Source organism: Gymnogyps californianus, chromosome 1 (genome assembly GCF_018139145.2).
Source record: "Gymnogyps californianus isolate 813 chromosome 1, ASM1813914v2, whole genome shotgun sequence".
Lineage (NCBI taxonomy): Eukaryota > Metazoa > Chordata > Aves > Accipitriformes > Cathartidae > Gymnogyps > Gymnogyps californianus.
The window spans coordinates 21,141,757-21,155,139 of record NC_059471.1 but is presented as its reverse complement, the minus strand read 5'-3'; the positions used below and the strand labels follow the sequence as shown (position 1 = coordinate 21,155,139).

The following is a 13,383-nucleotide window of genomic DNA, read 5'->3' as shown; positions in this document are numbered from 1 at the left end:
GGCAGCAGCTCTCAAGGCACTGCAGGCAGCTGCACGTCGTGAATAACAGTAATTTATCAAGTAGGTGTTTGAATATTGGCTTGTCCCTTAAACACGGTCAGAAGCCTGTTTGGCTGATGTTTGCAGCAGCCCTTAATGTAAGGGTTGGGCAAGCTCCTTGAGCTCCTCTAGCATACTCACAACAGGTTAGCAGGGCAGTTGTTAAAGACTGTTTGTTAATGGTACCCTTCAGAAGTAGTCACAAGGGCTCAATCGTAGCCTACTTCCAGTGTTCAAAATACATATGAAAGAAAAAAATGCTTATAAAGTCAGAAGGTATTGCTGGTGTCACGTACTGCACACTCCTACCAACCCCACTTTTCTTCCTCATGAAGGTGGAATCCAGTTAACTCACTTTGCAGCCCTCTGTACAGAGCCAAAACCTCATCCAGGATAAATTTCCGTAGCTCAAAGGAAGTTATTAAAGACCTACGTTATTTATATCTGTTGAGCATTTTCCCCCAAGGTCATTTGACAGGCATCCCAGTTCCTGGTAGCTGAGCCCCAGCATCTGCTCTGGGCAGCCATGAGCTGCGCGGAGGCAGCTTATTGACAGCCTGGGAGGAAATGAGTATCTTCAGCTTTGAACAGCTGATAATGCTGGAGTCCAGAAGTGTTCGCATTTCTTCACATGGATTTTAGAAATGAAAAAGGCAGCAAAATTGCCTTGAATGTCTTGGCTTACATTGCTTCTCTTGACATACAGATGTACTCAGTCGTCTACACTTTAGTTCCAAGAAGAATACAGTTGTAACAAAATCATTTTATAAGAGAGCCCTGGGGAAATACAAGTGATGATAGAGCAACTTTCATAACATACTAGAACTTCTATAAAATTAATCATATATGTTACCAAAATGATTCATGCTAGCCATAGTAAATCCCATTCATTACAAATAAGAATTGAAATCACAGTTCGTTGTCTCTTAACATTTGCGCAAATAGCACGCACTGTCGCAATGGGGTTGAAAAAGGAATTCCCTAAGAACTGGAGATGTAATTGTATGCTGCAAGAAAGAGGCAGTGCTATTAGGATCTGCAACTCAATTCAGCTGTCAGAGACCAGATAAGTTCTGATCAGACCTGATTCCTTACCATCCTGGCAAATTTTCTTTGTATTTTCATGTAAGTTTAATTTTTTGTCTTGCCCTGACGCTTGCCCAACAAACGTGTCCTTCATGCATTGAGAAGTGCCATGTGTCTATAGGTATTGCTCTTGCTGAAACTGTAACATCGAAGGCCTTTTGCAAAACAGTGCTGAATTGCTGGCGGTGTTTTCCCTAAATAGGGATTTAGATAACTTGTTCTACTTAATCAAATTAGTTATCTTTGATTCAATCTGGTGTTTAAGCCAAATTCCCAAGACAAGGTGGTTTTAGTAGTTTGTTCAGTTTGTAATCTCTGTTTTCCAAGAAAATCTGCTTTTATTTTTTCTTTCTTTGTTTTTTGACCAAATGTGTGTGAAAAATTCATGTAGGCTGGCAGAGTACAGAGAAATAGCTAATTTGACATTCAATTTCTTACTTTGTGAGCTATTCCATTTTCCACGCCTTTCCCTTGGTCTGTAAGAAGCGTCTGTTAGCTGGTCTGAAGCCTGTGCCTCGCTGGCTTCGCTCTGATTTTTTTTCTTCTTCCCTGCTTCATGTTTGTTTCTCATCCCGTCTTGCATCTCCAATTTTATCTGTTTCATTTGGCAAAAAAAAACATTTCACAAACTAAAACGGTCAGTTAAAGCTAAACTCTTTTTATAACTCGTTCTCTGTGTGTCGGGACCCTTTGTGCCAACTGAAAACACTTCAAATCCCGGTCACCGCACCCTATGTAACAGGTCACTTCGGTGTAGCCCGTTCAGAAGCGCAGAACTTGTTGAAATAAACTGGACCCTTGAGCTTTTCTCTTACTTTTTCATTATTCACCTCAGTTTTTAGGCTGGAGAAGTGAGGCTGTGCGCCTTGTATTGACATTGGGACCAGGGAAGGTGACAGACTGAGCTCACATTATCCTCGGCCAGAGGCCCCTTTGCTGCTCCAGCTCTGGGTAGAAGATCCATCAGTGCTCTCAGTCAACCAAGGGACACACGCGTGTATGCTTTATTAGGTCTGGTCCTCTGAAAAAGTGTTTAAGGGCCAAAGTTAGTTTATCTCCCTGTAAATGTTGGGGCAAATGATGGGGTGGGTGAAAAGGTTTGGTTTTCTGCACAGTGGAGAAAAGTTGTCATGCCAAGTCATCTGAGCCAGCTTTGGGCCCTCCCTTTTAGACTGCTGCTGCTTCTCACCAGCCTCCGCTGACCTGAAACCTGTGTTTTATTAATCTTTTAGGTTAGATTTGAATGTGTTTTCTTTGTTTTTGTTCAGAACCCATTCAGAGAAAGCGTACCCTTGTTGCAGGAAATCCCCCAGATAAAATAACCCCATTTATGCTGACTTACCCTACAGAGAAATCCCATCTGGATTCAGGGTGCTGCCCTCCAGCCCTGCCATCCTGTCGGCGAGGCTAATGCTGGGAGAGACAAACCCTGTCTCTGCAGGTACCTCATTCTCCCACCTTTTATTTGCTTTTTTCTACCTATACCATAAATACTGCACCCTCCTGTGCCTTGCTATTTGTACAAATACTAACAGAAAGGTAGGCAAGTCTCTGGCAGAGCCGACGTGCATCTGTCTGTAACCTCTGTCTTCGTTAGTACTGCTCTAATGCTGTAAACGCTATTAAAAAAATTAAACAAGCAATGTACAGAATATCAAAGAAATTTTAACTGGTAATCTCATTTCCAGAAATGCTGGGGACATTCAGTTCAGAGGTACTGCAGAAAACCAGGAGGTTGGTGTCCTAGGTGTTGTAATGGGAGAGCCCTAGCTTTCCACTTGAAAAGGTTTGGATTTTAATAGTGAGGATCTAGTATTGATATTTGATTGTGAGGATATTGCAGATGCTGTTATATGACAACTATTTGATTTGTATTAAGGTCTGTGCTTGATAGAGCGAGATGATACAGTCTCATTTTTATTTTACAGTCCCTCTCCTCTCCTCTCCTCTCCTCTCCTCTCCTCTCCTCTCCTCTCCTCTCCTCTCCTCTCCTCTCCTCTCCTCTCCTCTCCTCTCTGTTAGCATGTGGCACTATGTGCGTTAAAATTTCACTTCAGTAGATGTATGATTGCATTATCTTTGTATGTGTGTAGAAGCATTGGCAGCCAAAAACTGTGAGGATGGGTGAAATTCACTGGAATTATTTCCATCTGGGTAATGCAAAAAGTACTGTAATATCAGTATTTGTACTTCTGTAAAATATGAGGTTTTCTTAAAATTAAATTTTTAGTAACTATTTTTGTAAAAATGGTAGATCAGTTAATTCTTTTTCTTTTTTCCTTTTTTTTTCCCCCTGAAATGTATCCTAACTCTTTGCTGGCACATAACATTTTTTGCAAATTTCCTACTGCAGCCAAAGCCCACCCGAAGCTACAGAAAGGGAAACTCAGCAGCTTGGTGACCGAGCTGCTCCGTATCTACCTGCTGCAGGGCTAGACGATAGGCTACACCTGCAGATGGCCTGTCTATATGAGCAGAAATTTCCGAGTCCCAGCAGAAAGGCGTGATGGACCAGGTGAAGGTGTGCTGCAAGGCAGACTTGCCCCGCAGGCTGTGCAGGCGTTCGTCAGCGTGGCTGCCCCGAGCAGTGCCCTGCGGCCTCTTTGGAGCTGCTGCATCTCGCCTGCTGCATCGCTGTTGTGGTTTAATCCCGACCGGCAACGAGGCTGCCGCAGCGTCTCTCTAGCACTCGTTCCCGGCTGGCCTCGGGAGCTCCCAGCTCACTCAAGCAACTGCTGGAGAATGGGGATAACTGAGCTGCAGGATTTTAACTCACTCGAGGTTTCTTGTTCACAGAGAGTCATTTATTTGAGCACGCACCTTGAGAGGAGTCCCTTCTTACCTTCTGTTAAATGCTCAGGAGTGCTTGAGTGACTTGGGAGCCTAAAGAGCTGCTAATGCCTGAGTTGCTTCAGCAAGTGGGACTTTGAAAATGCTATCTGAGGTGATGAGTTCGAGTATGTCTTTAGAATTTGAAGTATATAACCATTTGCTCCTTGGGACAGAACCATTGTAGATACAGCTGCCATCACACACATTATTTTAGCTGCTCCCATACCACCTCCCTGTGACTTGTTGACAGTCCCAAGGGATTCATGAACTCAAAACTTGTCTTGATATTTTCTTGCCCTTCCCACGCTTTGCCTTGCTGTGGTGTACACGCAAATCTCCTAAATATAGAAAAGAATACAAAAGATGAGGAGTTGCAGACACACTTTGTGGATGCACCCTGGGTGAGCAGCTCAGCTGGCTGCAGTACGCTGCAAGCATGCTGTGGTTCACATCAGACCATCGCAGAATAGACTGGGAGTAGGACACGTCCCATCTATTAGACAATGCACACAGCAGATGAGTACAAATGTGTCTAGTAGGAGTATTTCTATAGTAGCAACATACTCGGGCATTGAAATGAGGTGGCTGATCCAAGTTTCTGCTTCCTGAATCCCCAGGAAGGCAGCATTTTGCTGCAGACCTACGTTGCTTGTCCAAGGGCTGGCTGCCAGCACGTTGCCAACAGGCTGCTGGCGCCTGCCAGTGGGATTGAGAAGATGTGGTTTTAGCTGTGGAGGCAGCCGACAAATTACCGTCTGCAGATGAATCTCTGAGCAATTGAAATGTGAATAAACCAGCTCGCAGTGGAAGGAGGCAGTGGATCCGGCAGTGACCACTGTTTGGAAAAGAGTAGGTGTTAATATGCCCAGAGGTCATTTGGGGCAATTAATAGTCCTGTAACATCCCTTGGCATGGCACGTGGCAGCCAAACTGGTATTTTCTTACTGTTCAGGAGCACTGGGGTGTTTGGCAGCTGCTGTGGCCTCCACATCTCGCTCCACTTTCAGGGTCATCATCAGCGGGGCTGTTGAAATGCCATCCCTCCTGCAGGGACTGGAAGATGTTCATAAGAAGCTGGGCATTGGCAACATGGAGGGGACGAAGATGTGAATAATTGGTGGCTTTTCCAGAAGAGGGCTGTACCTGGTGGGTTGGCTTGGCTCCTGCGTGATGGAGGCTGGACCTGCTCTCACTGCTCAGTGGTGCAGCCGTAGCGTTAATGCCCCACGTGCATTTACGTCTTCCATGGCTTTTCCTGTTGGCCTGAGTCCGGTCTGCCTCTTCTCTGTCTCCCAAAACCCACGCACAGGTCCCACGGGAGGGATGCCCGGCGCGGGGCCCCCTGGCCTCCTGTGTCCTGACCCGCGGCATCAGGTGGTCCTCCAAAACAGCCCTTCCCTGATCCCGTCTTCAGGGTGTGCGCAGATGCTTTTGGTAGTCACGTCGCTTGTCAATCCAACATGACAGAAACCCAGGGGGAGAAATGGTCGAGTTCAGGTGTGGAAAACCAGCCGTTGGGGAGCCGGAGGGAAAGCGGTTAGAGCAGCACCATGCCAAAAGCCCTGGGCATGGCAGGGTGAGAGAAGAGGAGAACTAAAACATAGGGATGTTTTGGGACCAAATGGGCTAAATTAGGGTGAGGGGTTGCCTTTGCAGATGCCAAATTCAAAAAGTTTCAAGCTGGTGTGGCAGGGAGGGAGGCTGTGGGTTGGAGTAAGGACAGAAACGGGAGAAGGGTGCATGAAATGCTTGTGTCACGACATGGCCTTGAAATGAGAGCTAGAAAGGTGGGGTGAGCGCTGAAAACAAAACCAAGTACCGAGGGCAGGAGATACACAGGAGTTCCCAGAATTAGTAAGGACTTCTGGAAATTACCCTCGCAGGAGGAAATGAGAGTTACAGTCCTGCGCCACTGCTCCCGGTTGCTGGCAGGTCTCTATCTTTTTATGGTTTAATGTTGCATGTGAAATCTTCTATACAGGACAAAGTCCAACAAAATGTATACATTTAAAGATAGCTTCTTTTCTTCTGGATAAAGCACAGTTTAGGTGGCTCAAGGGCCAAAGAACAACTGTCCAGGGTCAGGTAAGATCCATCTAGGAAAGTCCCCATCCCAGCCTTTTCTTTGAATGTGTCATATCACAGCTTCATTACCTTCAAGGTAAATCTGCAAAATGCTTCTGTGAAGACCCATGCAAAGTCCATGTGTATCTTTAATTTATATGGCCATGGCTGGCTGTTGGAAACCTGGCTTAATTCACTAAGAGAAGTGTGTCTTTGGGGGGTTTTCCTAGTCTCTGCATATGCTCTTCAGCTGGTCAAAGGTGTAGGGAAGGCATCCAAACATTTCTGGTAGGAGAGATAATAAATGAAATTGATTTATAAATTTATTATAATATCAAATGAAAATGTATCTGGTTAATGCAAAAAAGCCTAGTGAAAATGGTGCAAGATTCTGAAGTGAGCAAAGTTCTTCACCGTAACTATGACATACCAAATGATAAATGTTGTTGGCTTGCTCAACTGGAAGTTTACAGAATTTAAATTATAATTACTGGTCTGAACTGTTCGCTACAGGCCGGTGTAGTGGGATCAGCCAGCAAAGGAGTAGGTAATTAAAGGTCCATTACAGCAAGCTGGTCCCAGTGGAGACGTAGTGGTCATCACCAACATGCTTGCTGCAGGCAGACACTCAAGTGCACTCAGTTAGCTGCCTTTCTGAATTCAGGGATCGTGAAGTGTGTTCTTACGAGTCGGTTTGAGCTAAAATGTGTATGGCACAGCTCTGTTCATTCAAAAAGGAAAAGTATTTTAAGCTCTAAGGAGGGAATTAAACCTTGCTGAGGCCAGCCAAGAAAATGTTGCTATCTTTTACTTTGGCTGGAAACATGTAAATCACCTGCATACCTGAGCCAGATTTACTTAAAAACTGCTTTCAGAAGCATTTTTACAGAGGGAGCCCACTGTCACTGTCCCCATACATTCCTAGCTGGCATGATACACATTTTACTCTCTTCTAGGATCCGTTCACCTTCTTTAGCTGATCTCTGTGCAGTTTTGTACGTTCTGCATTGCATCTTGTCCTCTCCTCCCCTTTGGCCTTGCTGACGCATCTGTTTCACCTTCCCATGGCTTCCACCCCACAGCTCCTGTCCTGCAGTGCTATGCCGAGTTGGCTGCCGGCTCCCAGGCTGCACCAGCCGAGCTTTCCCTGCTCTCTGCTCTGTTGGGAGTCCCCACCCCTTGTTCAGATCTACCCGAGACTTCCCTTTTGCGTAATTAAAGCAGAAGAGTAGCATAGTTGTAACATGCTGGTGTCGAGGGACCAAACCCCCTCCCCAATATGTGCTTTTCTTCATCCCTGCAGCCCTTGGTGGGGGCTATTCTAGTAGCCTCCCAAATGCAGAGCAGCATCTCCTGCCACAAGCTGCCTCAGGTGCCCAAAGCCACCGGGCTGAGCCATGCTGCAGCTCCCAGTGGGCTAATTCAGCCTGTGAACAAATGCCATAGAGCTGTGTGGGGAAAAGAGGATCAGTTTCGTGACGGTGGAAAGCAGCAGCTGAGCCCTGCCAGGGGCTTCACAGTTCTCCCTGCGTGCTGATGGACCTCGCACCACTGGCGGGGCGGTGGCACACGGGGTGGGTGGCTGCTGCCTGTGCTGCTGCCCACCCCGTGCTGCCCACGTCTGTCTGCAGCCCCTGTCAACTGCGGCATGAATCAGCGAGGGGCTGCTTTTTTCTCTACAGGATGAAATTAAAAATACTATCTTCCGTCTCCACCAGTGGATGTACCCACTGTGCTTTACATGCTGTGTACCTCGCGAGGTCTGCAATGTACCCAGCAAGGTCATCAGCACTGACATTGCTGGCAAGGGATGTGCACAGAGCAGAGGAGTGTGATTTCTAACTGGACGTGCTGTGCTAAAGGTTGCTTCTTGCAGGGCACTGGTTTTGCTGCTGAAGCCAAATGTGCAACGAAACAGAAGTGCAGGCAGCCTTGGCCTTGGGTTTCACATACAGCGATGCCCGCACACGGCCGCTCTGCCTTTGTGGGTAGGAGATAAGGCTGTATTTTGCACCCAGACCTGCATGCCGGAAAAAAAATGAAGAGAGGACTGAGGCATGTGGATCTGCAGATCGCACCCAGGATGTGTGCTGCAGTCAATGAGGCTGTAGAATATTCCTTGCTGTGCAGGGAAGGTTAAAGGGCAGGTAGCACGGTTTCATTTCACAGTTCAGCATATTTTGATTGGCAAATGTGCTCTTCCTCAGCTTTTGAAGGTGCCTTGGTTAGAAAAGTGTCTGCTATCCTGCCAATTAGTGCTCCCTGTGCTCACAGATATTAAAAAGGAAAAGGAAGATGACAGAACTCTTGTGCAGTCCCAGGACTGGTTTTAGCAAAAGCCAGAACTAGGTTCTGACCTGCTAATGTTCCAGCCCTCACAGGACAGGCATGCTGTCCAGCACGGACCGCTTGCTGCAGCGAGGTATTGCAAACCTTTTTGTTCTATAGCTCTGCTGAAAGCAAACGGCAAATTAGCCTCCAGGTGTTGCACCAAATTCAGGGGTGAGGCTAAGCTCATATGATTTATATATTCTTCTGGGCTCCTTAAAGTTAAAATCATTCTGGTTACACCAATTCTTACACCCACACTTGCTGTATCTGCAGCTTTGCCCATCCTTTACTCATGTGGTGGGCTGACGTTGGCTGGATGCCAGGTGCCCACCAAAGCCGCTCTATCACTCCCCTCCTCAGCTGGACAGGGGAGAGAAAATATAACAAAAGGCTTGTGGGTCGAGATAAGGACAGGGAGATCACTCAGCAACTACCGTCAAGGGCAAAACAGACTCGACTTGGGGAAATTAGCTTAATTTATTACTAATGAAATCAGAGTAGGATAATGACAAATAAAACCAAATCTTAGAAACACCTTCCCCCCACCCCTCCCTTCTTCCCAAGCTTAACTTCACTCCCGATTTTCTCTACCTCCTCCCCCCGCAGCAGTGCAGGGGGACGGGGAATGGAGATTGCAGTCAGTTCATCACACGTTGTTTCTGCTGCTCCTTCCTCCTCAGGGGGAGGACTCCTCACACTCTTCCCCTGCTCCAGCGTGGGGTCCCTCCCATGGGAGACAGTCCTCCACAAACTTCTCCAATGTGAGTCCTTCCCACGGGCTGCAGTTCTTCACGAACTGCTCCAGCGTGGGTCCCTTCCACGGGGTGCAATCCTTCAGGAACAGACTGCTCCAGCGCGGGTCCCCCATGGGGTCACAAGTCCTGCCAGCAAACCTGCTCCAGCGTGGGCTCCTCCTCTCTCCACGGGGCCACAGGTCCTGCCAGGAGCCTGCTCCAGCGTGGGCTTCCCCTGGGGTCACAGCATCCTTCGGGCATCCACCTGCTCTGGCGTGGGGTCCTCCACGGACTGCAGGTGGATATCTGCTCCACCGTGGACCTCCATGGGCTGCAGGGGGACAGCCTGCCTCACCATGGTCTTCACCACAGGCTGCAGGGGAATCTCTGCTCCAGTGCCTGGAGCACCTCCTGCCCCTCCTTCTTCCCTGACCTTGGTGTCTGCAGAGTTGTTCCTCTCACATATTCTCACTCCTCTTTCTGGCTGCAGTTGCACAGGTTTTTTCCCTCCTTCTTAAATACGTTATCCCAGAGGCGCTACCACTGTTGCTGAAGGGCTCGGCCTTGGCCAGCGGCGGGTCCGTCTTCGAGCCGGCTGGCATTGGTCCTATTGGACATAGCAGAAGCTTCTGGCAGCTTCTGCCAGAAGCCACTCCTGTAGCCCCCCTGCTACCAAAACCTGGCCACGCAAACCCAATACAACTCATCACCTCTGAATTTGGCCCTCAATCTAAAGGAGAAAATGGGATTTACAAGGCCAGTCCCAGCTTCATACATCATCTTATCTCTGGTCTCTTCCTGGTGCACTCTTTGGCTTTTCTACTGGGCAGCATACTGGCAGGGACGTCTTTAGCCTGGCTTGTACTCAGGGCTCTGCACAGAGCCGTCCTGGCCAGCATCAGTGCCCACTTCACAGATGTTACAAATAGATGATGGGTCCTCAGCTGGGATCCCCCAACAAAAAGCTGTTAGAAAGAAATCCCCATCCAGAACAATATTGCAAGAGCTTGCAGCACAGTGGTGGCAGTGTTTTCAGCCATTTCTGAATCTAGGTTTTCACATACTGCAAATATTGATGAATTAATTGCAGCCAGGAATATATCCTTCAGCTGCTGGAGGTCCATGAGCAGTGGTAAGAAAAAGAGTCACTCATTGAAACTAGTTTGCAGTTTCCCACTCCATCACCTAATAAAGAGCCAGAGCCAAACAAACCAAGTGCAAATGCTTCTTTATGGCCAAATTTCATAATAGAGCAGTACATTGTAATGTAGGGTATGTTTCCTGTATAAAATCCATTCACCTACTGGAAGACTTTGAGCAAACACCAACAAAATACTTAGCAAAAAAAATGGAGGCAGGCAGATGTCAATATAATACAATATTGCTTCTGCTGCAGGAACGGATGGAGAAGCCGCTGTGTGCAATGGCTGTGGCATCGTTTCTGCATTCGGCTGGACGCAGGTGAGGAGCACCGTGCCACAGAGGGGCTGGATCTGCCAGAGCCCAGCCCTGATGAGCAGCTGTAGGGGCTCTTGAAAGCCCCTTGTAGGGCCCTATAGTTTTCTCCTATAAGCAAATGTAAAGATTGTAACAACATAATATAAAAAAAAAATCTATCATTTACAGCTAATCTATTAACCAGCAATAGCTGGCGAGCTTCAAAAGGTGAGGATTTGAGCCGGGAGCAGCAGTGCTGTCAGCAAGCCTCCGGGGAGCAGGTGGGTGTACCGCTGCCCGGGCATCCCCTCCCAGTGCCCGCGGGGAATGTTGCCTGTTTCTGACCAAATTATATGGGATTTGTCGTTACACCTCTTCCATCTTGCTGTTTGTAAGAAGTTTTAAAGTGTTTTAAAACATTAGTGTTAAAATAATTTTGATTCTAGTTTTCTGTTGAACCAAACATAAACAAATAACTTATGTGTGATTTGGGGTAATTTATAATTAGCAGTTCTAAACAGGAGACTAAGTCTAATTGTGTTGTCCTTTCTGCAGTAACAACAACTCCTTTGCCATGTTGATGCTGTTTTCCACCAGCCTACTAAGCACACAGCAGGGAATGCCCTTGTGTGTCTCAACTTACAGGTTGGCCCAACCTGCTTTGACTCACCCATTCAGGAAATTAAGAAGTCGAACACCAGGTCAGGACTGTGCAAAGTAGATCTGATATGAATGATTATTTATTTTGCTATAATATTTTGTGGTAAGATTATCTCAGGGAAGAGAAAATGACTGTTCCAGGCAAAAAAAGATGGCAGGTTTTTGTTTCCAGTCAGTTTAAACCATCATAATTCCCAGCTGTCCTGCCTATAATCTTTTCAATAGATAAATTTTTTGCAGCACTTCAGGGTAAGTCCTGTTGTCAGCAATTTTTACATACTGTCATGGATAACTCTGTCTCACTTGCTGCTGTGACCAGTTCCTTGTCTCTAGTTTTCATGGAGGGTTCTTGCAGAAAAATCCTGATCAGGGCACATGCTTAAAAATCACCGTTTTAAGCGCTCAACCATTATCTTCCAGTTTAGAAGCAGCTGTCCACAGATAGGAATCCAACCAAATAAATTCCTGGGTAGGCTGGCTTTGAGTTTGAGCTCGCTGCCTTTCTGAAAGTAAGCTTTACCCAGTGTCGCACAGGCTAGCATTTGCACACTATGGTTGAGTACCTTTGTTTCCCTCTCTTTTATTTCCTTTCCTTGTATATAAGAACAGAGCAAAGCCTTAGAGATGGTCACATATGTTGTGTTATGTCTTCCAGGGTCATGAAATTAAATCCACAATTCTGCTTTCACGTGGTGATGGGGGAGCAGACCAGCTAGTGGAGGCAGGAGAATGGGAAACACGGGCCTGGAGGAAAGAAGGCAAAGAAATACCTGAAAATTGCAGCAGTGATAAATAAGGTGGAATGGTAGGGAAGAGCCATAAAACAGGAGGAGAGGGTGTAAGGGAGAGAGACATTCCTCTCCTGATTGGAAAGAGCTTTCAGTGCCAGTTGTGTGGTACTATTTCTGACACTGGGCAGGGATGGGGAGGGCAAACCCCTCTGCGTCAAGAATGAGGGGTAAAAGTGCTGCATGTCTACTCACAAGATCAAATTTTTATGAAGACTAAGAAGATAAAATGCCCGGTATGCTCGAGGGGCAGGGCAATTGTAAAGATCAGAAGAGTTTTCCTTCCTACTTGTCTTCCTGTGCAGCCCAAGGTTATTTAGCTAAGATTTTAATACGCAAATGAGAATTTTGCTGAATGACTCTCCAGTATAATTCTTTATGCAGTTTTTTTCTCCTGTCTCCTCTGCCTTCTTTTTTTTTGTTTTGTTTGAACTACCCATAAACTGTGATTCAGTAACAGATTTTTGAAGAATGGGTTGCTGGTGTGGGTTGGGGTTACTCTGGTCAAAGAGATGTTTTGATTTTTTCTGGCCTGCTTCCTGGGCTAGAGGACAGAGCAGCAGAGAGAGACACTGGTAACAGCATGAATCAGCGTCTGATTCCCAGGCCATCTTCTGGGTGGCATTAGGGTAACTGCATTTCTTTGCCATGAGAAAATAAAATTGGTGTCTTATTATGGGCAGCTTGTGAGTAACGTAACTTAAGCAACATTTGAGTAGAGAGAGTTGGGGGTTTTTTTTGTCAAAAAAATGAGGTAATTGGGAAAAGCACAGAGATTGTCAGGCATTTAAACCCTCCAGCTCTTGCAGCATGAAGTATAACAAGGCCGAACTGAAAGGTAAAACTTCTGCTCCCTAAGATCAGGTAGGAATTGCAGGAGCATCCTCAGAGCTGCAGCAGCTGTAGACTTTTAACTAGATGCAAAGTGTGCACGCAAACATTAGAAAGCAGATCCAAGGCGGCCTTGAGCCCTAAACCTTCAGTCATTTTTGGTTTCCCCCTCCCCTCAACTAACAGATGATACTAATTCCTTTTTACTTAACAGCTTTCAGCTACCGTAGTTACAACACTGATACATCTGCAGAAGGTGCAATATTGCATCTTTGGTGATTTTTAGGCTTCCAAGCGCATTTACAGCTAATCTCTGCACAGCTGGGAGACTTGCAGAGGGAAATCAGCTAGAACAGGCTGTAGTGTGTGCTGGACGTTACCAGTGCTGCACCCTGTGCTCCTCTGGCTTCTGCAGGCGTTGCTGCTTCCCCCACTGCCCTCAGTCCACCTACTGCAGAAAGGCAATAAAAAGACTTCTTCTCTAGGAAAAGAAAGCATCTGGCTGTAAATGCAACAAGACCTCCTCAATGACATTCTGTGTATTAGGAAACATCATCTGGCAGACAGATATTTTCAGGAAT

The 13,383-nt window shown here is 46.6% G+C and overlaps 1 protein-coding gene across 2 annotated transcripts in view; it reads left to right on the top strand.

Annotated features, from left to right (window-relative positions):
- MIPEP (mitochondrial intermediate peptidase) overlaps positions 1-13,383 on the top strand; it is a 659,177-nt gene that overhangs the window by 86,422 nt on the left and 559,372 nt on the right. The gene's annotated exons all lie outside the window — the stretch shown is intronic.